The 26,269-nt window shown below is 34.2% G+C and overlaps 1 protein-coding gene across 2 annotated transcripts in view; it reads left to right on the forward strand.

Moving 5' to 3' along the window:
- The first annotated feature begins 1,711 nt into the window (after positions 1-1,711).
- Positions 1,712-26,269, forward strand: part of LOC118918184 (cadherin-10) — a 171,353-nt gene continuing 146,795 nt past the window's right edge. Inside the window, exon 1 of one of the 2 annotated variants that reach the window (XM_036896730.2) lies at positions 1,712-1,982. The gene's annotated coding sequence lies outside the window, so the exon portion shown is untranslated. The remainder of the gene's footprint in view (positions 1,983-26,269) is intronic. The other variant, XM_036896729.2, reaches the window with a different exon arrangement.

A 26,269-nucleotide genomic window follows, 5' to 3' on the forward strand; every position in this document is an offset into this window, starting at 1 on the left:
ACTAAAAACTATACAACTTACATAAAAATTAGGATATTCTGTAATTTCTCTTGACAACCAACTTTAATATGTCAATGGCAGTATTATATTGAACACAGAAATGCATCATATTAACACAAATACACCATAGGAAGAAAAATGGAATAGTTATTTTCATCTGATTCTAAAGTTAAGGCACTCTGTTGAAAAAAATTATAGGTAAACCATCCTTAGATAAGTGTGAGAATTGTAGCTCTATAATCACACAGCTTTAGTAGGATCATTAGAGTTTTCCAGATCTTAATGCCCTCATCCATAAAATTGTTTCAAAAGTTCCTTCATGTTCTAAATATCATTTTGCTTAGTGGATATATTTCATATTTTAAAATATAAAACTAGTTGATAACAACTAGTGGGAAACTTGTGTGATACTAAAACTTTTTTGAAATCTACTTTGGAAGTTCCCTCCCCTTCTTTTTTCCACCCATATAGTCTTTCCTTTCCCATTTTGCTGACTGTATAAGGGGCCTGCTTTATGTTGGAATAATTGAGTATGTACCCAGGAGGTAGGATGACGTCTCAGACAGAACTAAACTGGAGTCATAAATTTATATATGTTATTTATTTATATAAATATAAAATATAAACTGTCATTGTAGTTTTAACTTGGTCACCAGTTAGCTCTGTGACTTTAAGCAAGTCATTCAACATTTCTGAGCAGTATTAAGAAAAAAAAAAAAGAAGCCATAGCTGGACAAGATTTTCTTCAAAATTCCTCTTCCAGCTTTAAAGTTATTATTTACAGTATTATTTCATAGTTTATATAATTTATTTACTTTAAAAAGAAATATACTTGCAGCCAGAAAAATATAAAGATAATCATTATTTTGTGGAGCTCTACTGACATCCTTTGGTAAGTAACGTAGGGATAGATAAATTGGGAGATGGACAGTTTAATGGTAGGTAAGCAGAATACCCAGATGTACTTAGATCTGCCCACACAAACACACATACACACTCACACACATGGGCATGCAACCCATATTTCTGAGATAAAGAGGTTAAAGAAAAAGAGATTGTGTCAACTCCCAGTCTAAATATTTTAATATCACTAATTGCATAATTTATGAATAAAATATTTTTATCTATAAACTATAAAAATGCAAAGCTAGTAAGATTAAGCAGACAAGACTTGCTCCCGGACACGCCAAAATAATCATTAAGGTATGTCCTCATATGACAATAAGCAAGAAAAATAAGGTATTTAGAGAAACAAGAAAAGAAATTCACTGAAGGCAGAAAATAAAAATTCTAAAAGCAAAAAAAAAAATCACTCTCATCTAAGAGATCTGGTTGCAGTTTGACTTGGTACTCCGTTCATCCTCGGGTTTCCACAGTCTGGGGTAAGGATGGTTCAGGCTTATCTGTCAGAAGAAGAAGTATCTATTTAAAAGAATTGCAAGAAGCAGTCCTGTTACTGAGAGTGTGTTAACGGACACAGCCGGATTAGATGGGGCTGATTACCTTCGCCTGGAAACAGAGAGTCTTTCTGCCCTGCGGGGGAGGGGAAGCCTTTCATCCAGAGCCCTCCGCTCGGATGCGCCCTCCCCTCGCATTCACTTGCAAATCGCTGTGTGCTTGCAGAAGCCAGCACTTCCCCAGTCGCTAACCTTCCCATGGCGAGTGCTGCAGCTCTATCAGCAGAACCTTTCTCTCCGTGTGAGGAAGGGCTTTTCCCCCTCCTTCCTTTCCCTTTTTTTTTTTTTTACCCTTAATCAGAAGCACTGAATGAAAGCCAATCAGAAAGAGCTCGCCTCCGTTTTCCTCGGTTCCCTGCCGTCCAGAGTTAAAAGTGATGCTGAGAGAAAGCTTGAGTTAGATTGAAGTAGCATCAGTGATAGAAAATAACAGCCGAAAACAAACAAAAAGGGGACATAGTGACAATTTCTCCAGGGTTGTTTTGGCTGGAACCAACTTCCGTTATCCAGAAGCTGATAAAAAAGGTAGGAAGACTTTATCTCTCCCTCTCTCTCTTTTAACTCCCTTAAGGTCTTTCTCTTTCCTTGTGGGGAAAATGTTTGTTTTTAAGTTGTATTTAGCAGTTCTTTACAAATGATTATCTTTAGTACATAAAGAAATTAGGAAGCATAAAACTCTATATTGGATTCTAGAAAAACTGCTTTGAATATTTATCCAGGTAAAGTAAAACTGGATAAATTATATATTAAGCTCAACAGTGTGTCATGCTATTAGAGTTTGTGAATTCATTCACCATGAACAAATGCTGAAAATAAATTCTGGATCATAATTTGCCATGCTCATACTTGTTCATCCTTATTTGAAAATGAGTTGAAGAGGTAACATTGTTGCTGTGAACTCTAACATCATCTAACATTACTTTACATTCCATATGAATGGATTCACTCTGCACTTATTCATAGTCATAGTTCATTGTGCATTCAATATAAAAAAAAATGACAGGCAGAAGACAGATTCCTTGAATCTGTCAATAGTCACCAAGCATCTACATAAATAAAAAGGGTTGGCATTAATCAGAAGTGGAATAAACAAAACTCCTATATTCACATTTTAAATCTGAGGAAGAAGTATGAGATGGGAAAGATGAAGAGGGGAGATTAAATGCATGTAGTCAGCAGTTGCAGCATTTATTGTCTCTGCTGCAATAAAATCCATATTTTATGTGGTGTTAAATTAATGCAGCACATTGAAAGTCTTGCATGTCCCCAACAAGTAACTATTGATAACACTGTAAGTATGGGCAAAAGCAGTGATCTGAAAGTGTTTTTATGTCACTACAATAAAAGCCTACCATTCCCTTATCATTAAAAAAGGGGGGTCTGCAGGTGCAATCAAACATCATTTAAACACTGACCTATTATCTTTTGCTTCTAAAAGACAAATCTATTGCCTGTAATTGTGGTTCTTTATTCCAGTAAAAGCTTCTATTCTCCAAAACTGCACATTCATTTCTCTCAGCTCTTTGGAGATGCATGTGTTTTTTTGTATTTTTTTTTTCTTGTGGGATCTCTATTAAAAATAATCTGTCCCTCTGATGCTGCCGACGTTATACTTCAATGCATATGTTAGTAGACTTTCTCCCTCCTCACCATCCCCCTCTCTATCCTTCTTGAAAATGTAGCTACAAGAGCTTCTCTGTGGTGAATAACACTTGGCAAGAGTGTGCTCATTTTTTAGGTCTGGTATGGTGAGGATTTTTAATTAGTAGAACTTTCATGAAAACATTATGTCATTGACAAGGCTGTAGGTTCATTTTTAGTTAAAGTGAAGAAAAAAGAAAAAGGTTGTATCATAGAGAAATGGGTAAATAAGTTGCAGAGGTAATCTGCCTTGCCCCCTTGCCTGCAGTATAGTAAATGTGGCACATATGTATTCAATGTGGAATGCATAAGGAAATAGTGCTTTGGGGGGCTTGGAGTGAAGGGATTGGAGAGAACACAATATAAGCAGAGTGTGTCTGTGGCTTAGGGACACATCAAATACAAATCTATCCTGATGATAAAAGCATAAAGAAATGCTTCTTTCATTTGATTTCACTTTTTAAAAATTTTTCAGCTGTGTTGTTCAAGTATGAATCAATGTCTGTTTTCATTGAATCAGGTACTTTTTTGATTTCAAATACTTGCTGCTAACAAACTGACTTCCCTGGTGAATGCATATGTCTTCCCTGACTCCAATCAAAGAACAGAATTCCATACATATGCATATGTGTGAGATCAGTGGTTAAGTTGCCTGGTACCTGATCAGTGCTTCAAGTGATATTCGTAGGTGTTCATGAAAACTAGCTGCTTATTGATAAGAACATTACTATCTAGATTTTCAATTGTATATTATAATGTTAGATTTTTACTCTACTGAAATTTTCTTTTGGAGAAAGAAAAAAGGGAGAGAAAGTTGACTTTCTATCTAGAGAGATGTACATTTCTGGCACATTATTAAGAAAGTTAGCATAATCTGAAAAGTATGAATTTTTTTTTCTTGTGGAAAAAGAGAATATTGAAACTGAAAAGGTTCATCCTGAAATACGTGAATCCTGTTCAGACTCTTGGATGCATTTCTTGATCTTTACTTAATTTCCTATGTAAACAAGTAACTGAGTCAGAGTATGTATTATCTGGGGGATTTCTATTCATATGACTTATTTCCCATGTTTCTTAACCTACTTTGCAGCAAGTGATAACACCATGTCCTCCTGGAATATGTCATTTTTATACCAAATCATTCCACTAGGCTGCAGCACAGGAACGGCATTGGCCCCAATGATGCTGATTCAGCAGCAAAGTGAGCCATATTTTTGTTAAGTGTTATTATCAGTAATAGGATCGCATAGTAAGCAGTTAATACAAGTCACAAATGTAAACGTAACTACCTCTAGGCTAGTCCTTGGGTTTCAATAGTATTATTCATAATATATTCTGATTTCTGTGATGCAAATTATATTCTAATATTGTTGCCACATTAAAAGTATTTGTGAAATACTGAAACAAAGTAATAAAATATGAGCAGAGAAATATAAAAATTATTTGTACCAGTCACAAGTAATTTATGCAGATATTTGCTCTCCCAATTTCAAGTCTGTGTTTGAAAATTCTTCTTGTGATTGACCTAAAATATTATGTGGACAGGGTTTCTGAAAAGTCATTTTACTAACCATATTATATTTAACATGCATACCTCATAGGCTGAAGTTAAAAACCAGGTAGCAAGACAGGTGCCCTCACTCATGTTAGGCTTGTACTTTGCAGTGGTGTCACTGATGAAGCATTGTAGTAAGTGTATATGGACCCTGTTATGAATATTTTGGAAAAAATAAAAGTTGAAGGATAACACATATTTGAGAACTATGAACACATATTTGAGAAATGAAAGTTGACATAGGAAAATCTATTTTTCTTTTCTTGACATTTATTCAGACCAATAGATCATTGAAAAAATTTTATTTTGTCATAGTTCAATAACCTGAAATATGCAAATAGAAAAAAATGTCCTGAATTTAAACATTTTTAAATCTGCCTCTGTTTTTTTATTTTAATTTAAGCACTGGGATATGTTCACAGAGCACTAATATAACATTCCCTGCTTTACAACCAATCAGTTCAACACTCAAAATTATAGATTTTTTTTTCATGCATGAGAATGAGAAAATTTCGGTCAACAAAGAGTGCCTGTTTTCTAAGATAACAGCTTCAGCTCAGGGTCACCTCTCTCCCCTTCCTCCTTTCTTGCTCTGCAGCAGCCTTCCCTCACTTGACATTTTAGTTTGAGTCTGGAGCTCTTTTAAAATACAGTTGTCTTGTCTTTTGTAAAATACAGTTGTACCTAAAACATGTGAGGCCATTTTTGCCTTTGCCATTCCTTCTGTGTCCCTGCTCATTCCAACTAACTCAAGAGGCAAACACTGGAAGGAAATCACGTCAGTCACATGAGGGTTGTAGATTTCTGGGCATGCATTATCCTTAATGCAGTGACATTGATCAGTTAAAATAAAAGTTAGAAAAAGTTGTTTCAATATAACTTTTGTATAATTCTATATGTATTGCAACTTCTCCCAAAAAAGTGACTTGATTTTTTTAAAGAATAAAGGTGCTTTGTTTTCACCAATGTACTTATATTTTTATCCTGTTTCTCTCTTGCAATGTATGTGATGGTCTACCCTCTATATTACAAAGAGACGTTTGTTAAATATGACCATACTAGTGATAGATTTAAAGAAAGGGAAAGCTGAACATTGAGTAAGAATGAATAAAATAAAACTACCTTTTACCTCATTTTAGGAAATGAAATGTAGCATTCCTTGAAAATAATGACTGCCTCTGGAAGGTTGAAATGCCTTTATTGTGCAGTCCCTCGTAGTAGAGGAATGTAGGAGCCAGTCTGTCAGTAACATTATAAAGCACTTCACCATACCATGTGATCTCAATTTTCAATCCCCCACCTCGCTTTTTAGACAGCAGCCTTGATTCTACATATGATGCAGAAATATATACCCTGAAATACATTTCAGGCTTCAGGACAGGATAAACCAATAGGCTATAACATTGCTTCACAACAGGAAATTCAGCATTAAATTACATGTCTAAACACGTCAGAGTCCTGCTGATGCTCAAAAATGTTTCAGTATGTGCTCTCTTTCTTGTCCTCCTTCCCTCCCTCCTTTCCACTCTGTCTCCCTCTTCTTCTCTCTCCCCTCCCTCATTTATGACAATTAAAAAAGCCTTGGAATGAGTTTCCATGTGCTCTTTTATGTCACCCTATATTAAATAATATTTCTGTAAATCTTCTGGGTTTTATGGCCAGTGTTTCATCATTTGCTATATTATACCTTGGATTTATTACATTATCCTTTGCATTATAACATAAAGTATATTACATATCAGTTGGCTAGAGCATGTCCTTAAAATGAAAGCAATTTTTATAGATAAATTATAACACCTAGGCTTTTAAGGAATTGAAATTAACATCAGTGTAGTTTACTGTACTAGCATGCAAAGTATGGGAAAGTCAGCATTTATTAATGAAATGACTTCTCTAAAGTATAATGTAAAATGCAGACACATGACTTATTATACTCAGTACATCAGTTATTGATTGGGAATCATTGTTGATTTACTATAACAGAGCATATTGAAATAGCTTGACAAAAGTCCTGATTTTAAAAGTAAATTAATCATAAACTGCATGTGTCCAGAAAGCAATCTTTCATTAGAAATGTTGATTCTTCTTTGTTGCAAGATACAAATATTGGCAGTTTATAATCTAAATATGTTCACTTATGTATAACGAGCAAGTATCTATTATAGAGTGAAGAACTATCATTGCTTTTTCTCATTTCCAGTTGAAAATGTGGGAAACATAAGCGGTTTCCCCAATTAAATTAAAATAATCAGTTAACTGAATAAAGTAAATGTTTTAACTGGGTTTACTCTGGTAATTTTCGTCAATGTTCGTGTAGTACATATAAATACCAAAATTGAAGCTGAAATTTGGCATAGTTATATGAGTAGATCAAATACAATCAAAGTATTTGCTTAGGTAATTGTTTGCATAATTATAATATCAGGTTTTTAAAATGTGACTGAACCTCTTTTTCATGTAACTCTAGTCTCAATAAAATAAAATTAAATCAACTCTATTTGAAAACCATGGTAACTTCTGGGATTTTTAAAAGTAGTAAGTATTTCCGTAACTCTTGAATCAGACTTTAAATTTAGATAAAATACTATAATATTTCTGGATAATTTGATTTCTAAGCACCAACTTTAAATTAATAGCCTTATATTTAGGTAGCTTTGAAAATAATTGAACTCGGGTTTTAATGGTTTTGTGTTTACCATGTAAATCATCTACATGTACAGTATAGTCATTAATTATTGTAATCAAAATATGTTCTTTAAATAAACTTAAAAAATGAAATTTTGCTACCTCTAACTCACTGGTTTAAATCTGTTGCTAATAAAATGAAGAATGTGAATTACATAAACGTTTAATACTACAGTGTGGTATTTATTTGCTTTAGCAATAACATATAAAGCTAATAAACCATTGGTATAAAGTAATATGTATGTCAACTTAATCAAATAAGCAGAAACTGAGTATATCATGAGTAACCTTTAGCTTAGAAAACTATAAAGTTTCTTATTTTTTCTTTTTGTTTTTAACTTTTTCCTAAATCATGGTAAGTCGGAGGTTATTCCTGCTTTGTAGTCTTGAGCCACATTTTGTCACCAACGTGACTTTTCAATATGTAGTCTCTGGAGGGAGCAAACCACCAACTTGCCCATGTGTGCTGTCTTCTCTAGCCTCCTGCATGTGAACATCCTAGTCTTCTCTTACCCACTGTTTCACTTCTGACGGCTGCAGTTACCTACAGTCAAACACAATCAGGAAGCAGATGATCCTCCTTCTGATTTATAGTCAGGTCAATAGTAGCTTAACACTACGTCACAATGCCTGGGTCATTCACCCCACCCCATCTCAACACATGGGCATAATATCATCTCACATCATCACAGAAGAAAGGTGAGTACAGTACCATAAGATATTTTGAGAGAGAGAGACCACACTTGCAGAACTTTATCACAGTTTGTTGTTATAATTGTTCTATTTTATTAGTTATTGTTGTCAATCTCTTACTGTGCCTAATGCATGAATTAAACTTCGTCATACATATGTACGTATAGGAAAAAAACATAGTGTATATAGGGTTTGGTACTATTCCTGGCTTCAGGCATCCACTGGGGGTTTGGAAAACGTATCCCGCACAGACAAAGGGGAACTACTGTAAAAGTTTTTCACCATGATTAAGAACCTATGGAAAGTTTTCTTTATCCACTCCTTTCAGCAAAAGGTTTCAGCTGTTATTTTGGAAATTTGTTCAACTTTGAATCCTGAGTGCAGTCATGACTTAGAAATCCTCTTCCCTCTTCTCCTCTTCCTTTTCTTCTTCTATTTTTTTTTTCCCCCTGCTGGAGTGAAGAGCAGAGATTTTCTATAGAATTTCTATATTAAATAAAGGATTTGTTTTCCTACTGACATAAACCTTTTAAGATGAATATAATAAATAAGAGAATTCTGCCTATTTTCTAAGAATCTCTTCTTTTCTAGCTACCATGCCTTTTAAAATATATGCTGTAATTTTTCAAGATTTAATAACTAGACAGTTCTACATATATTTTTTATTAATTTGTAAGAAAAAACTTCACTATGTATTTGTTTTCAGATGTGTTGATTTGCAACACACACAAAAAATTTTGGGAAAGTGAAATATTCCTAAAATCAAAGTTGAGAGAAATAATTTCCTTGCTAAACTCTTTTCTTAGGGGTGGGTGAGTCTCCATTATACGTTATGAAATCTGAACAAAGTAAGGGAAAATATGTTTTCTTTTTTAGGACAAAACCGTATCACTGTTAGGTGTGATGTACAACCTGTACTGGGCACCCAACCCAGTGGATGGAGATATGAAGTTAGAGAAATAGCAACCATAATCTTGAATTCAGAGCAAAGACATTAATGCACTTCACTTTATAAGTAGGGGCTGCGTCAAACCTATTTCTAGGTAGGTCCAAGGTGAATAATATATGGATGAGACAAGCTTTGTCTTTTCTAGCAGCAAACTAATATTTGCATATAAATAAATATATGACAGTCATATATAGCTATTTTTTTATTTTGCATCTGTTATATTTCCCTCTATCAATTTAAATGATTTCCTGGAATCTAGAAATAACTTGCTTCATTTTCCTCAGCTTCTAATTATTTTCATTAATTTTCTTGGAAGTTTTGATGAGCCATTCTTACTGCCACACCTAGAGATAAAAAGGTGAACCCAATGCAAATCTTGTGCTTGAGGAGAGGTGGTAATAATGTGACATATTCAAAATTAAATTTTGTATACTTTACAATAGAAATATTAATAGTTATGTTCAAAATGTCTTAATTTTCATGGAATAGTAGTAAACTAGATAGCAGAATATTACTGAGGCATTAAGCAAATAATCACGTGACTTATATTAGAGACCAGTTCTAGTCAATGTAAGAAGGTTGTGTCCTAGGTACTTTTAAAATGGATAATATGGGGCTCCAATCTCACCTGTTTTTTTTTTTCCAACACTGTATTACTGTAGTCAAAGCCATCCTGATACCTTTCAATAAAGTATCAGAGTGAGTTGGCAGATTGGTTCAAGGTACATTTTTGAGTAGCCTCAGATTCGTTCAGTGGATCCCTAAGAGTGGATTCTGCATTGATGAGCCAGTTAGGAGCAGCCATCTTGGTTGGTGATTTCAGCTGCTCTTCATATTTGCAGTAGCCTGTTGCCATCTTGCACCAAGGGCTCAAATTTGGGACTAGTATCCCCGTCCCAGACAAGGAGCCTAAATAAAAAGTATATCTGAAGACTAAGTGGATCCCCAAGTCCTATGAATATAAGCTTCCACAAGTAATTAAAATATTCACTCTGTAGACACCAGTGAGTTTCAAACTGGGTTACTCTGTGGAAAGGTTTTCCTACGTAACATTTGTTTTCCTGAGGACACCTGATAAAGGTCATGTTTCATAGTAAAGTACACAGTGGGAAGGTTGCATGTCAGAAGCACTAAGATTGCCTTTCTTAGAATTTCTTTGATGAATAAAAGCACGGACTGTGGTACCAAGCTAACTGGGTTCAAATCCTGTGTCACTATTTAAATTTAATGTTCGTGGTAGTTTTTCACCTGTAAAATGTGCATAATAATTGGACTTGCATACATAATAGAGAAATCGTCATGATTAAAAGAAACCGTAATTGTAAAGTACCAACAATATGTGTTCTAGTACTCCATATTATTGTAATTGTCACCTATTATTTTTGTTGGTATTATTGTTACTATATGTACATTCATGTGACCTATGCTTTTTCATTCATATTGAGTGTGTTTTATTTTAACTATGGCATGTGATGTGACTTGGGCTTCCACTGCAACATTTTTTAAAATTTTAACTTGTATCGCATAATAATAATTTTGTGCTTGAGTTGAAATGAGAATCTTTGTTGTTTTAAGTTGATTCTTTCACTAATTCTGCTGATAACATCATCAATTCTTCATTGCAATTCTTTTTTGTTTATAAAAATAGTAGTTTGAGTCATAATTTCCAAGGACAGTTTATCTAGGGTTATAAATAAAAAGGGCTCATAACATCTATTATTGTAATTAGAAAGAGCTCAATATATAACTGTTAAAATAGATTCGTCCCCTAATGAGTGTGAAAATGTCAGTTGCCTAAAGAGAGAATGTAACTAGAAAACTCAGAATCATTGTATGATAATTGCATGAACTAGGGTATTAATGAATATTAATTTTGAAAATGACCTGAAGGACCCAAAAAGGGGACAGAGGAGGGAGAAAGCATTAGAAAGACAGAGACTAACTCTTGGTGAGTTCCATAAGCCACATAAACTCACTCAGGTGAAACATGAGCCATTTATGAATATACTGCAGTAATGGTTCTTTTCACAGATTCTCCTACTTGAGGTCAGAGTAATGAGAACTAGAACAAGAGTGATGTACAGAGGCAGTGCATTAAAGAATCCCATTAAAGTTTTGATATCTATAAGTCTCAATAATAATTCTGCAGTCTGTGCTACAAGCTGAGAGAAAGGTCAGTGGGCTACCGCTTTCTTAGACCAGGTCCCGGAAACCGTCTGATGAAGACAGAAATCTGCTGCATAATGTGAAAATATTAAAAGGTTTTATTTAGATAATTCATTCTTTTTCATTCTTTGCATTCAAGGTGATATGAAGATCAATTTCAAATCACTATTTTTGATGTTTTCTTCCTCTTTGTGGCTCTACTTATATGGTAATTTAAAAGCATCTGAAATGAATTCTATGGATTACATAAACAAACCAAAACATTAGGGTCATAAAATATACATTTCTGTGCCTGCAAATACCTTTCCTTTAAAACTCTGTTTTAAAAATCCAGAACTGTTCATGGTTTTCATTTTTTAGTTTTATTTGTAGCTCAGGATTAATTAATATGTTTATTTTAGAAGTTTGCATATTCAAAGAATATACTTAGGATTCTGTCTTATCCATCCACAGACAGAGGTGAAGGAGAGTCAGATAGTGACTGCTAAACCCAGCCAACAGGCATCATTTCACAGACACAGCAAAGATGATTCTCATTTTTTGTCATTGCTATGTTTTTACATTTTGTTTATTTATTGTTTATTCTTTTTGCTTTCTCTTCAATGTAATTTCTTTAATTGTGCTAGAGAAAAATCTCATTAACTTGGAGATATTTCCCTCTCACTTAGTTGGAAATGAAGTGAGAATAAAATTGTGTAAATTTAGAGAAGAAATTATTTTTAAAAACCTAAACAAATGTTGAATAATTACACAGACTAATCATTTCCTTTCAAAATCCTTCAGATCTTAAGGTTTTCAACCATTTTAACATGTTGTGAGTGTCTACATTTAAAAAAATATAAACAGTACTTCAAAACTTAATCAGAAGGTTGAAATGAGTTTATATTTTTGAAATATTGACACATTTATAGGGTAAATTTGCTGCTAATATTTGTGGTAAATTTCTATTCACTTGTCAGGAGGTAAAATAACATATTTCGGTGTTTGGAGCCACCTTGTGGCCATATCTTAGTATACTAGGGAATGCTCTGGCTTCAACCTTTCCAACTGAACATTGCACGTGGAAGCATTGAAACCAATGGGAATTTATGTTAAGAGCTAATAGGCTTAAAATAGGTCATATTGGATAAATTCGACTTAATCTTTATACACTGATGTGCATTAGAAAATATTGTTTTGCAAAACTCAAACTATTTTAAAGAACACTTTTGAGGCAAGATACAATTTTTGAACTAAAATACATATTTTACTATGTGTCTGCAAGTCAACTGTAATGACGCTTAACATGTAACTTTCTCAAGGCAGAATTCCTTCCAGCATCCTCTAGTTTGCAGTGCAAAGAAATCAAGGGCTGCATTATTGTTATGTCTGCATTTATGGAACTTAAATATAAATACTCAGCCTGCATGAAAAGCAAAGAACTAATAACAGCAAGCAAGACAAACTTGTTTGCTTTCACTTTTCTTTAAATACTAGAATAACTCAGAACATTTGCATGGGATAATGTACATATTCACCAAACATCCAGCCTCCTTTACTAGTTTTTTGTTAACCTAATAGCATACTTGCATGAAATAAGAACCCATAGCTAACTACTTTTCTTACAGTTTAAATGGCAGTACCTGTGTTTAAAGACAAAACAATCATTTTTCTAGAAACCAGAAAGATCACTACTAGAATTTTAAATCTGCAGGAGTCATTGATTACTTATATGATTTTACTCTTTATTGTTTACTTTATCATCTGAAGGTTAGAATAAAGGAAATATGATCAGAAGGAATTTTCTTTATACACTGGCCATAGCAAAGAAATTTTCTCTAAGTTATTCTGTATGTACAGCTATAACTACATTTACCCATCAATCTGTTTGTCTATCTGGACACACTTATATTTCCATCCTAAGGTGAGACTGTTTGCCATCATCATCTTCATCATTAAAACCTAAGACTTCAAATCCAACAGTGGACTTGAGATAGCTTAGTCATATTTACTGTCCACAATGTAAACAGCTCCTGAATTGCCTCTCTTCGGGGCCTTGGGATGATTAACTTTAATAGATTAAAATTGGAATTTAAGACAAATTTATAAAATTACCAAAAAATTGAACGAAGATTATCTCTGTGTTACATGCTAAACCCATAAGGTATCCATCTTTATAAAGCAAATCATTTTCTCTTTCTGTTTTGAACATGCAAGGTTGCCTGTTAATGTAAAACAAGTGGTCAGAGCTTGTCAATTTCTCAGGCACAGCCCAACAGTCTGACTGAACACAAAGATTACTTTGCTTCCCATTAAACTATGTTCCTGTGTCAACAAAAGTGCTTCTATTCTCAGAGATATTACTATTGATTTGCCTTTATTCTCAAAAGACTGCTAGGGATTTTTTTTCTATGCAATGCTGTATACTGTGTATTGTTCAAATAATATATAAAGTACTTATTTCAATTCCAAAAGGGAGAAGGATATTGAAATGGTGTATTTAAGAGTTTAGAAATGTTTAAAATTTAGATGAAACCTTTTAATGAGGTCATATTCACATTTAATGCTATTTCTTAGGGCAATAAGTTTTTGGCAGAATGAACAGCAAACAGATAATCATAAAATATATGAAAATGCCTCCCCTGGTGAATAAAGATGAAGAAACAACCTAGGACACTTTTAATTAGAAATTTAGTGACTTCCCATTTTTAGATAAAACATAGCATACCTCTTTAGCAAAGATAATTCAGCTTCAAGTGATAAGGGAGATTTATATCACTAACCAGCAATCTGAGACCATTTTTAAACTTGTAACCATTTTTTCACTGACTTGGATTGTCAATAAATCCATTGTCAATAAATCTTAACTCTTTTTTTCCCCTCAAATACGATTATCTGACAAACTCTTTTAATTCTAACTATGAATAAACTATTATATTGGTCCTTTCCTTGGTTCCAACTTAATACTTACTATAGAAGAGGTTCAAATTACATCTTCTCTTCACAACTCAACCGTATTTTAGAGTTTTGAATGTGTATTATGGAGTTTGCTAGGAACTTAAGGAGCAGTTACAGATAATATGGCCACTTCCTTCCTCAATGAGATGGAAATTAGAGTAGGAAAAGCCAACGTGTAAAGGGAAATACATTTAAATTATTTAGTGTTCTGCTTGTAAGATAAACTAAATTTGGGGTAGGGGAGAATGTTGCTGAGGGAACATGGCAATTTTATCATAGGGGAAAAGAGCACATGAAAGGTGCTATTTCATTGGCTATTCAAAGTTGAAGCTAATGAAGTAAGAGGAATGGCTGTCCGCAAATCAAAAACCTCCTAGGTAATCTTCTCTCTTGCCTATCTAACCCTTCTAAAATGTATTCTTATTTCATTTTTTCATATGATTATTCACTCAGTAATATTCATTGATTTTTCATTATGAAGAAGGCAGTATGTTAGGCACCAAGATGTGATGGAGAATAAGCCGTATTCAAACTAAGTTCCTCTAATCAAGAGGAGCTACACAGAGGGGAGGAAAATTGCAGACCTCAAATGGTAACTCAGAGCATGGATGTGTTTGAGTGCACATACGAGAAAATTGCTAGTAATGGAGAATGGGTAGAATCAGTCATACTATTTATTAGCATAATTCCATTGGCCCTCTCAGGTTGGCTTACCTTGGGGAAACACTAGTTTTTGTTTGACTTTTAATCATTTGGGTTTGTATTAACACCATCATTTGAGGCCCATAAAATGCCAAGAATAATGGTTGATTCCGGTTTTTTGACCTTATTTGTCCCAATGAGTTCAGGGTAAAATTTTTAATGAACTTTTAAAATAGAACTTCTTATATGAACTTCTTAATCATGTCTGAATCTCATAATGTCATATTCAAGTCTCTTCATAATTATAGTTTTCTCAGCATAACTCACTTGGTTCCTTAGGTAATAACCAAACCTCCACATTCATTCCTGTCTTTGCTCAAAGTGATACAAATTGTGAAACACCTACCGTTGTAACATTCTATACATCCTCCAAACCCACTTCAGGTAATAATTTCATCTACCACCATTACTTCAGCTCTCTGATTTATCCTGATGATTCCTAGTAATTACTGGCTTAGAGTCATTTTAGTGCTTAAGTATATACCAAAGAGTACTTACTGCCTGTGCTATCTTGTTTCTCCAGTAATAAAAGACGTCTCCTACCTCCTGCTATATTATCTCAGTATACAACAGGAAGGTCTGTACATAATATGTACTTAAAATAGTAAATGGCTATAGAGCAAGAGTTAATTAAAAAGGAATCAAATAAGAATTGGTGTATTTCAAAATGAATAATGCCCCCTTCAATGCACCTACTTTCAACAATACACACTTATTTTCCAATCTATGAAATTTTCCATTTTAAAATTGATTTTGGAGTCAGTATTTGGGCTCAGAAATCAAAACATCATAGTATTTTCTAGTAACAATTATTTATCTGGTGTGCACATTCAAGTCACCCAGCAAGAATTTTAAAATATATATGGCCATATCATAACTCCAAAAATTCTGATGCAGTTGGTCTAGGATCGGGCCAGTTGTGCATATTAAATGGTAAGATCAGTCAGATTGAGAAATAAAGAACTGCTTTAAAGTTTTTATATCTGAAAAAGAAGATTGCTGTAGGTTACAGGTGAGAGAGAGAATATTGTGCCATGGAAAGGAAAACACCTTTTGTGTCTTTAATGAGTTATTTAATCTTTCAGTTACTCTTATGGTAACATACTCTGTAAAATGTGAACCATATGTATGTTCTATGTGTCTGATGCATGAATTTCCTTATTACACATTTGCTACTATGTGGAAGTTACTAAACTGAGTGTTGGACTTGTAGGTGACAATCAAAATGATCCTGATTTTAAGAAAGTAATTACATAAAAAAAGAAATAAGGCATATACAAAAAATAATTCAAGGCAGATGATGATCCATGGGAAAAGCAAAGCATAAATAAAATGTTATCCATTTTCAAACTAGAGAGCCCTTCTAGCAGAACTCAAAGAGCATCTTTGGGAAAATGTAACATTTTTCTCACTGCTATTTTCACATTCATCAACCACTAAGTTTTTGTGAATCAAAAGAATCGGTTACATAAAATTAGTTCTAATTTGAATGCTGTTATTTTTTAAATTTTTGCTTGCAATTATTACTTTTTGTTTCACTTCAAATGTAACCAAAGAACAAGGAGAGCCCTACACTTTGACCAAGATAAAAGGAGTATTAATGGTATATTGGGCTACTTCCCTTTAATAGTCTAGAATTGATTTACTGTATGTTTTTATCTAAACCTTTTATGAACCTATTATATTTTCAGCCTGTGTTACTTCCATGAGCACTCTACCTAATAAATAAAGTAGCATGGCACTTCCCATTATTTGTCCTAAATTTATCTCTTTTAAACTTCAAAGGGTGCCCTTAGACCTTGTATAATTGAAGTTTGTGGATAGCTTGGCTTTCACACTATCCACCTTCTTCATGATTTAATAGATGTCAGAGTTCCCAGATTGAAGATTCTAATCTTTAACATCTTCCTATACCAAGCTGCTTCGTTCCTTTGATGATGGTTTAGTTGTCTTTCTGTGAGCATTTTCTAGCTTTATTATATTTCTTTGAAGTAATGTAGTTAGCATTGCATAAGAACATTTAGGCAAGTGTTCCATAGAAGTTCATAATAGAAAAAATGAGCATTTCAGAATAGGGGTTCCAGATCCTGCCCTTTTCACCAATCACAGACTCTTAAATACATGCCTTAATACATTTGAGTTTATTTTGCTTTCATTGAAAATTGGGCATTTAGAAAAGTTACCTCAATTTCCTTTCTGAATCTAGAGCCTCAGAAGTGAAATTATAAGTTGTTTTATAAAAACATGTTAGGATGTGGATAATGAGACAAGAAATACAATGAAATGACATTGACTTCCCTTTTGTGTGGTGAATATGGAAATGACAACACAATTTCATATTCTGACCTTCTCAGACCTCCATGACTACCTTACCCAGTCTATGTCACCTCATTATAACTTTATTTACATGTCTTGGAGAGAATTATGTTTTTCACCCCCTTTGTCTATGCTGTTTACACACTATTTGATTAAATCATTTCTAGCAATATTTGATAGTTTTTTAATTGATTCAGGTAGTGGGGAAAACAATCCATATATAAAATAGACTAAAGTCTATGACCTCATGGAGTTCACATTTTAGGGTGGGGATCAGACAATAAAAATTTAAATAGCAAAAATATTTAATATGGCCCATGGCAATGAACGCTATGGCGGAAACAATGCAGGGGAGGAGGTGTTAGTGGTCTCAAAGTGGTCCCTTCCTCACAGTAGGATGCTTCTGCTCTGATGGCTGGGTTTTTATCCCCTACTGTACCTTGGAGCACCTAGTGGGTTTCTAAAAAATGGTTGCTTTGTCGGTATCTGGCTGTGTCCTGTTTTTTCTTTCAACCTGCTGTTTTACTTTGATAGTGAAGAAATGTTACAGAAATGTATTTCTTAGGGGAAAAAGAGAGGGAGAACTTTCATTTCTCACTAGATAAGGTATGGTTCAGAAAATGCAAAAAAAATCGTTTTGAGTGATACATTTTTCATTTTCGTCACTGATCTAGTTGACAGCTATGTGAAAAAAAAAGACACATGCTGTGAGACAAATCCCTAAAAACATATATGCTGTTATTTAAAAAGTACAGCTCACCCTGAAATTGCATTTGGAATTCAGCATCGCCTTCTGCTTGCTTTGTTTCTGATAGCTTTCCTTTTCTTTATAGTAAGAGATACTTTGACCAGAGGGTTGTTTCCTTTCATAAATATTTTTGTTCACATGATGCTTACATGCTATTGAAAAACTCCTGCCAGTAAATCTCTCTGTTTAGGATTTTCTTATTTTCTATCACTAACTTTGCATCATTTTACATTCATGTAGCTCTGCGGTGTTTGAAAAGGCAGAATTTCTCTGATTGCTTAAATTATTTCTGATTTGAAAGAAATACTCTGCTTTAAGAATGCACATTACAGTGACAGTTCTCTTAAAATTTGTTATGTAATTGACACGTTTCAGACTGTCACTGCACATTTGTTCTGTTGTATATTGTTATTACCTTTTCTCCTCATTGCATGTCATATTTTATATGTAATCATCAGCCACTTTATGCTCAAGTGGTCATTAGCTGTGTGCTTTCCAGCTGTTCAGGACCATTAAATGAAAGTAGTACCCCCACCGGGAGTGTGCCTGATCGGCTCCCCTACATCTGCAGGAACCGCTGGCTTGGGCTTGGCTGCGAATGAGCGCTGTGAGGCTTCCCTGATCCATGAGCTCTATTTCCCAATCCTGTATCTTCTTCCTGTGTGACACAGAGGGAAGATGAAAAAATATTCATTTTTGGAAGCGGCCTACTGGGGTTTTTTCCTTCTTCTTTGTCATACCCTTGGCATTATAAGCACTGCACTCTCTGAAGCTACCTCACAATTTTACATGTCCTCGCAAGTGTCAGAACTAAGGTCACATATGCAAGTAATATAACTTGATTCGGTCTCAGAGTTCTCTTTTTGAAACGAAAGAATTGAATTAAATGATTTCTATCATGATTTTTTCTGAGTGGTACCAAATAGAAGAATTCTAAGTAAGATTTTATTTTAAAAATATGTGGGTAATACAAACCTGACAGTAAAGGGTTTTGTTTTGTTTTGTTTTCCCCCTAGCTACCTACAGTTTTATTTCTTTGTGTTTAAAATACATGAAGCAAAGTTGGTGTCCCATAAATATTGATAACTACCATACTACTACCATGAATAGATGCTTTCTCTATCCTAGGATTTTTAAGTGCTGGGTATCTGAGAAGGTGCAAGACAGCATCTGTATCCCAAAGTCTATGTTGGCAGATTTAAAGTGCATCATGATTTTCACTGTCAAAACTGACAGGAATTAAGAATGGTGATCCATTCTCTAATCCGAAGTGAGAGTGATTCAACTAAAGCTCATATCTGATTCCACACATTCTCATCCTTTCTAATGTTTTCAAATTCTATAACCTACTAAAACAGATCCTTTAGTATCCACAGAGCTAAGGAATCTCATATGGCTAGCTAGGAGAATGTCCCTCTTTCCCCATGCTCCTGTCTCCTCCCTCCTTGCGAACTCTCACAGCCATGTATGATGAATATATTCTTGGTTCACCATGTATATATACTCTTGCTCACAACATTGAGAAGATGCAAACATTTGGTCAACATTAATTCATCACATCAAATGAATATGTGTTGTCCAAGATCAGCTGTGACTTGTGAGTTGAGTTTGTGCTGACATTTTCTAGAGTCTTCACCCTGACTGTACTGAATAGCCTTTAAATAGGACTCCTTGTTTCGGTGCTTTTCTTACCTCCACCTCTTCTCAACCCAAGTATGGGAGATTATGTCACTCTTCTGTGCCGACATCTCACTTTATGTAAAAACCAAAGAATTGCAAGAGCTGACAAGGCCCCTGTATGACCTGGGCCCCATCCCCTCTGTAGCCACATTCTTTCTGCTCTTCAGGGTGAACACCACATCTGCCGTCTTGGTTTCTAGGTGATCATATAACATTCTGTCATGTCCCTGCTTTGGGTGGGCCCTTGCATTTTGATGTCCCTTCTGCATAGAAAGATTTTGATATACACATACTTTTTACATATACATGTATCACACACATATTTTACATAAACATATATTTTTCATAAATATATGAGTTTTAGAAAATGGAAAGATTCTAAGATTTTATTTTAAAAGTATCTGGGTGAAGTGTAAGCCTGACATTAAAGGGTTTTTTTAGATATATGTATCTCCCGGGCCAGGCTCACTGTCCTTTCTTCTGGGTCTTTACTCAAATATGATGACCCTTTTAGGAAGGCTTCCCTTGACATCCTTGTTTAGAATAGAAGTCCTTCAACACCCTCATGCCGTTTTTTCAGTTTTTGCATTCCCTAAACCTTCTCACCCCCAACATAGTATATATTTTACTTATTCCATTTGTTTATTGTTTGTACCCTCTCAATGAAATCAAGTTCCTTGGTGAAGGGAATTTGCTTCTTTTATTTCTGCTGTGTTACTTATTTACTATGTTTACTGTTCAAATCCTTCCAACAAAATGTAAGTGCTGCCCCAGAATAATGTCAGGTTTGTTTAGCTCCATGTCCTCTCAATTCATATGCCTTGGTAGAATGCATAAGTAAGTAAGTGGATATGGGGATATTGTTGAGTGTCTAGTTGATGGCCAGTCCTGGAGATTTCAAAAAGAAGAGGTCACTTCTTTGGTTTTCTTCCTTCCCAGCTGTGCTGCCACCCCTCATTGTTCTGGGCTAGGGCCAAGGGAGCTTATAGACCCCCTAAGGAGTGTCCCCTGTGACCCGTCAGTTCCAAGTCTCCTTGGGTAAGCACTGATGAAGAGGCTCCATCCTGAATTAAACTGCATCAGAGCATGTATCCCAGTTTCAACCTCAAAATATTAAGTCTAACACCGATAGGTCCAAATGCCTTGTATATTATGCTGACAGCTAGACCTTGATGATAAGATGAAACTAAAAAGAGTTTTCCATAAACCTTCAAAAAGTTGAAACAAACTGTCCAAAGCTAGTCAGTCGGCTAAATTGATTGCTGCTTTACAGGATTTGTAAATTTTGACTGTGTCTCTTGTGTCAACATTCTTTATGTCAAATGTGAATACTGACTGGTACAGTTACTATTTACAAAATTGTGGCAATGAGAAGAGAAGAAAAAATATGCTTTGCCTGGTAACTGTGGTAATATAATATATAACTGGCATATTTAGAGTTGGTTGCCTAGAGTAATTGTAAATATGTGAAGGTCAGAAAAGTACAACTTTGGAAAGTACATGTCCCATCCTTGCCACCTGCCTAGAAAAATGGTTGGATTATGTGATTTTTAAATCAAACACAGTGTTAATGTGCTGCTTCATTTTTAGAGCACTTCCTTTGTTCAAAGGCCAGATTTTAAGAAAAATAAAAACAACACAATCACATTTGATAAGTCTTATGCAAAGTTTTTTCTTACCTGAATTATTAAAGACAAAGGGAGAAACATTTATAACTTCTAAAATCATGGAAAATACTTGTGCAATTTTATAAAATTATCTACATAATTTTGGATAAAATTGGTTTAAAATAATTTAGCATGTATATTATGGCCGTTATTTCTACTGGAAACTGCACTCAGGAATGTTAATGAAAGCTGATTAGTTATGAACCAAAATTCAATCCAGTTTAGAGGACAGTTGTGGTTGAACAAGCAAACTGTAAAGCTAGTTGCCAAGTGCTTATTTACCACTTGTTTTTTAAATCCTTTCAATTAACTCGATATTTAGCTAATAATTTAAGTATCACATTAGAAGTCATATGACTATACCACTTTTATGCACAAATATTAGGTGGACAAGTATGGAAACTGTTCTTTCTTGAACTTTATATTTTTAGTAAAGTTCTAAATTTGTATTAGCTATATCTCTTTAACTCTGTCTTCAGTTTACTTATGATGTAGTGATTTCAAGGAATCACTGGTTCCAGCTAATGGATAACCTTCTGCCTAATTATATAAGTGTTCCATTAACGACTGCTGGCCACTTTATCGAATCATAGAGGAGAAAAATAAGTTATATTGTGTGATTATTTAAGTAATACTTGAGCATTACAACAGTTTAATGAACTTTTACTCATTATCATGAAATTCATATCTACAGGACCACTTCCTTTTCTTTAGTTGGACTTCTTTTTCCTTAAAGGTGATTTTATACTGAATTTAAATAATAAATTAAGAGGTATCTAGAGGTACTGCGTAATGCCAGTGATTAATTTCCTACCTTCATCATCCTCAATACGTATCTGGAAAGGTAATTGTTTGATTATTTCATTTTGAATTATTTGCAAACTTCAAAGGTCTCTGTCAAAATTTTCATTTTTATTATTCTTATTCTTGTTTTAGTGGGTGCTGTAGGACTGTTCAGTAATATATGAAAACAGTCAAGCTTAAAAATAGCTGAAAGCATGACTTAAGTTTTGAATTGGTAAGATTATATATGATAGTGATGTGAATTTCCTAATCCTTAAATATTTATATGTGTTAATTTGTACCTTTAAATTCAAAGGGGGAGAACACAGAAAGAGTAACTCTAAACAACTTTTATACATTTTAGCAAGATTTAACTTATACCCTTTTCTAAGAAATTGAATATAAATTACGTGTGAATACCTTGATTTTAGGAAGAAAATGTAGGCATTAAGTTACTTAATGTAAAATACCTGACATCGTGTACTAGAAATATGAATTGTGTTAATGAAGTTAGAGATTTTAAACTATCCACTGGATAAAATTTGTTGCTTAGACTTAAGATTCAAATATTCAAAGTTTCAGATCTTTATTTATGCCTTTTTAAAATATATTTTTTAAATCTTCAAATAATAGACAAAAATGATGACACAATATTTATAAATAAATCCATTGATAAATTAAAAACCCTTACAAAATGTCCTAGTGGTTCTAATGAACAGGATATTACCTGTACCAAAACACACCTTTAGGATTCAAATAGCAAGTTTTCAGAAACTATAAATTCCATTGACGTGACCATTACATGTGTTCAGAGCTGGAAATTTATTTAGAAAGAGCTCACATTTGCCACGTGAGCAATGGTATCATGATGTTTTTCCACACTTAATGTATTATGTTAAAATGGCCAGCATTCTCCTTGTTTAATGAAAAAATTGCTTTCTCATAAACAAAAAAATTAACACGTGTGCTAGGAAAAATAGGAAGATAACTTACTGGTTAGCTAGAAGGCCAAAGATGAGTCAGCCTTAGGTTGCCTGACACAGGGATTCTGTCTTGTTCAAAGACCTTGGTTCCTTTGGGTTCTCTGCTCTTCGGTTCACATCTTTGATTTCCTCCAGTGATAAGGTCCCTCATGGTTGTAAAAAGTTGCCAGTGGTAATCTAGGTTGCATGCTTTCTTGTATATAGCTAGCAGGTGGGGAAGAGAGAGTGAGACAGAGCTATACTGAGAATAATAAGAGATCCTCTCAGAATCCTACCTTGAATCAGTCAGGAGCAAGGGGCATTTGGTTGCTGGAATTTGGAAGGTTTTGATGTGGTTAACTCATACCTTGAGATACATGAGTTAACAAGGTGGGAGTGGAGTATAAAAATTAAATATGAGATTATTTAAGAAAGTGGTAAAAGGAATAGATGCTGACTGGCCTTTGGAGATTGTCTTTCAGTTTCCAAGCATGTTTTCCCCAATAATATGCCTAGAAACTGCCTGTATCACTATTGGATAAGTTTTAGGCACCACTGAATTGATCATAAGAACAAATTAGATCAAAAGAATATTTTAACACTCATTTTTCCTGTTCTGGTCAATGGTTCAAAAAATCTTTTGGGTCCCTAGGTATTTTCATTAGCTTGAAACTTTCATCAAAGTTCTCAAAATGTCTAACTATTTTGGCCTTCCTAGTTCACAGTTAGTCCAGTAAATATCCACAGTCTCATTTGCAAAAGCTAGAGAGAAGATATATTTGTAGTGTTATCATTGTCATTCAGGTGTACCTAAATATTTAGTCACTGACCAGGCTCTGAGTCATTGGAGTGACAGGTCTGGAATTTGGCAGAGGAGCTAAATTCCTGTTGTAATTGGAGTATCATTATTTTGCCTGACCAACCAAAAGTTTTTTTCAGTTATATAATCTTTGTAGGCCTTAGAGTTTTGTACATCTATTTCAGTTTCAGAGATTCATGATCAATTAGCCACTGAAAAATGCTCTCTTGCAGCACCACTACTAATTATAGAAATTACATCTTGCGTCTGATGTTTCCTTGATACCATGTGGTCTTAACACCCAAGGTTCTCATCATGCAAATCGAAGTAAGGGAGCCTATTTCAACCTCAAAATCTCTAGCAACATTCCTAGATAGCAGAGAACAATATTTAAGTTCTTTTTAAAGATTCTGATGTGCCATCATCCACATATTTCTTAATACCCACATTAGAAAGCATTTTTCATCCTCTCTTAAGAGATGTAAGGAGTAGGTTGAGTAGTTACGCATGATAAAACCACTCTACCATTCTATTTCCTTAATTAATTGAATCTTTTTATACACAAATTACCAAAGAGTTTTGGGCATCTCTGAATTTTCACTAAGTCCATATTTTATTTAGCTAACCAAGCAAGAATGCAAGCCCCATTATCATGTGCTGAGGTTAGCACAATAATTCTAAACTTTATGGGAAGGGCAACCATATTAACAAATCTATTATAAAATTATGTTCTGCAATCCCTTAGTACTTTCAAGATTTATTGCTATTTTCTAGATTTTAGCTGATACAAATCCTAAAATTCTTGCAGTGTTTATTCTCCTTAATCACCTCTTCTAGAATTTGAGTTTGTTGTTATCTCCTTGGAGCATGTTGGGTTCTGATTCTAATTTATATCAGGAAATGATTAGAAGTGGTGGACGATGGGCTCAATAAGAATAATTTTCCTTTGTATGGTAACTCACTGAGATGAGATAGTTATTAGACTTTAAGCAGAAGCAAAAAGGGCTTTCTTGGACCTGGAGAAAGGGCTTCTTCTGCTAGCAATGAAGATGTGTGGGCGTCAGGGGGACACTGAGCCATCTACATCTTAACCACATTTCCCTCCTCCAATATTCAGAATCATACTTGTTCTCAATCAATTAACTAGATTCCATACCAGGGTAGTAACGAGTCTGTGTGCAACCAACTCTTAAATTTTATAATTGGCAGGATCAAACTTATGAGTTTAGTGTTTTGAGTTTAGGTCTACTGTTGTAGGTGATACAAGATTATTTCATCAATCATAAAATTCCCATGGTTTCTCTCTGCGCCTTGAGGCAAGATTTAGGGCTTTGAGCTTATTTGTTTCCTTCAAGCTGACAGTACAGTTTGAACCAGCCAACTCACCTTGACAATTCACGTATGCCTCATGCCCTTTATATTGTTCTTTTGGAGCAGCCACCTGAATCTCTCAAAGCCTTGTGTTCAGTGGGTGTTTTACCCTAGGTTACCATAGATTATAATTTAATTAGTTGTTTTGCTACTGCAATCCACCAGATGATAAAATTTCATTTTTAATTTCAGCTGGATTTCTTTTGTTGGAGCCGTCAGCTATACCAGGCCTGATAATAATAAGTCAACATTTCTTCTATTGCCCTGAGGTTCTATTACCTGCAGCCACTTCTTATACTATATGTATCATTTCAGATTTCTGTGCCAGATTTTGTGGAGCCAATTCACATATTGGTGTCCTACCTGCAAAGGAGGCTAAGAAACCTATTCTTTGGAATTCTTCCTTGGGATTCAGGAATTATAACGCAGGACATTTAACCAACACTGGAAGATATTTGAAATAGACTTACCAGTAAAAATAATGTTGCATATATAATACAGTGATTCTTATTTCCCTTAAGCACTGTCTATTCCTTTTTTTACTTATTCTTTTTCATTGTGATTCTCCTTGTTTTTTCCTTATTAATTTGTCAAAGTGCTTTTTCCCTTAGAAGTATTAAGTCCTTATCATATATATTGCATTTTTTTTCCAAATATGTACATTGTACAAGTCTGTATGGTTGCTGTTATTACAGTTTTTACATTTATTATCTCCTTAGCAAATGTATTACATTTTTCTTTAAAGACTTTTAAAAATGTTGCATCTGTAATTTTGGTACAATATTTTTATAATTACCTTTTCATTCATTTTGATTTAGATTCTAGTAGGATCCTAAGTTGTGTGTTTTCTTCTTTCTTAAAAATATCACTCTAAAAGTACCCAAATCATCTTTTTTCCTATTGATATGAAATAAGTAAATATTTAGAAATACAGTCAAAGCTTATTTTGTCAGCTATGCCTTTGATGTTTTAGTGTAAACAAAACAAAACAAAATTTTAGTAGTTCTCTGCTCCTAAACTGCCGGTCAGCTGGCCTAAAAAATTACCAAGATGAAAGTGAATTGAGTGGGGACGTGGGAGTCATTGACTCAATGAGGAGGCTTTTCTCTTCAGAGGAACATGGCAAAGAGTATAGATATGCAGCCCTAACAGAAGGAG

This window comes from Manis pentadactyla, chromosome 2 (genome assembly GCF_030020395.1).
Source record: "Manis pentadactyla isolate mManPen7 chromosome 2, mManPen7.hap1, whole genome shotgun sequence".
NCBI classification, from domain to species: domain Eukaryota; kingdom Metazoa; phylum Chordata; class Mammalia; order Pholidota; family Manidae; genus Manis; species Manis pentadactyla.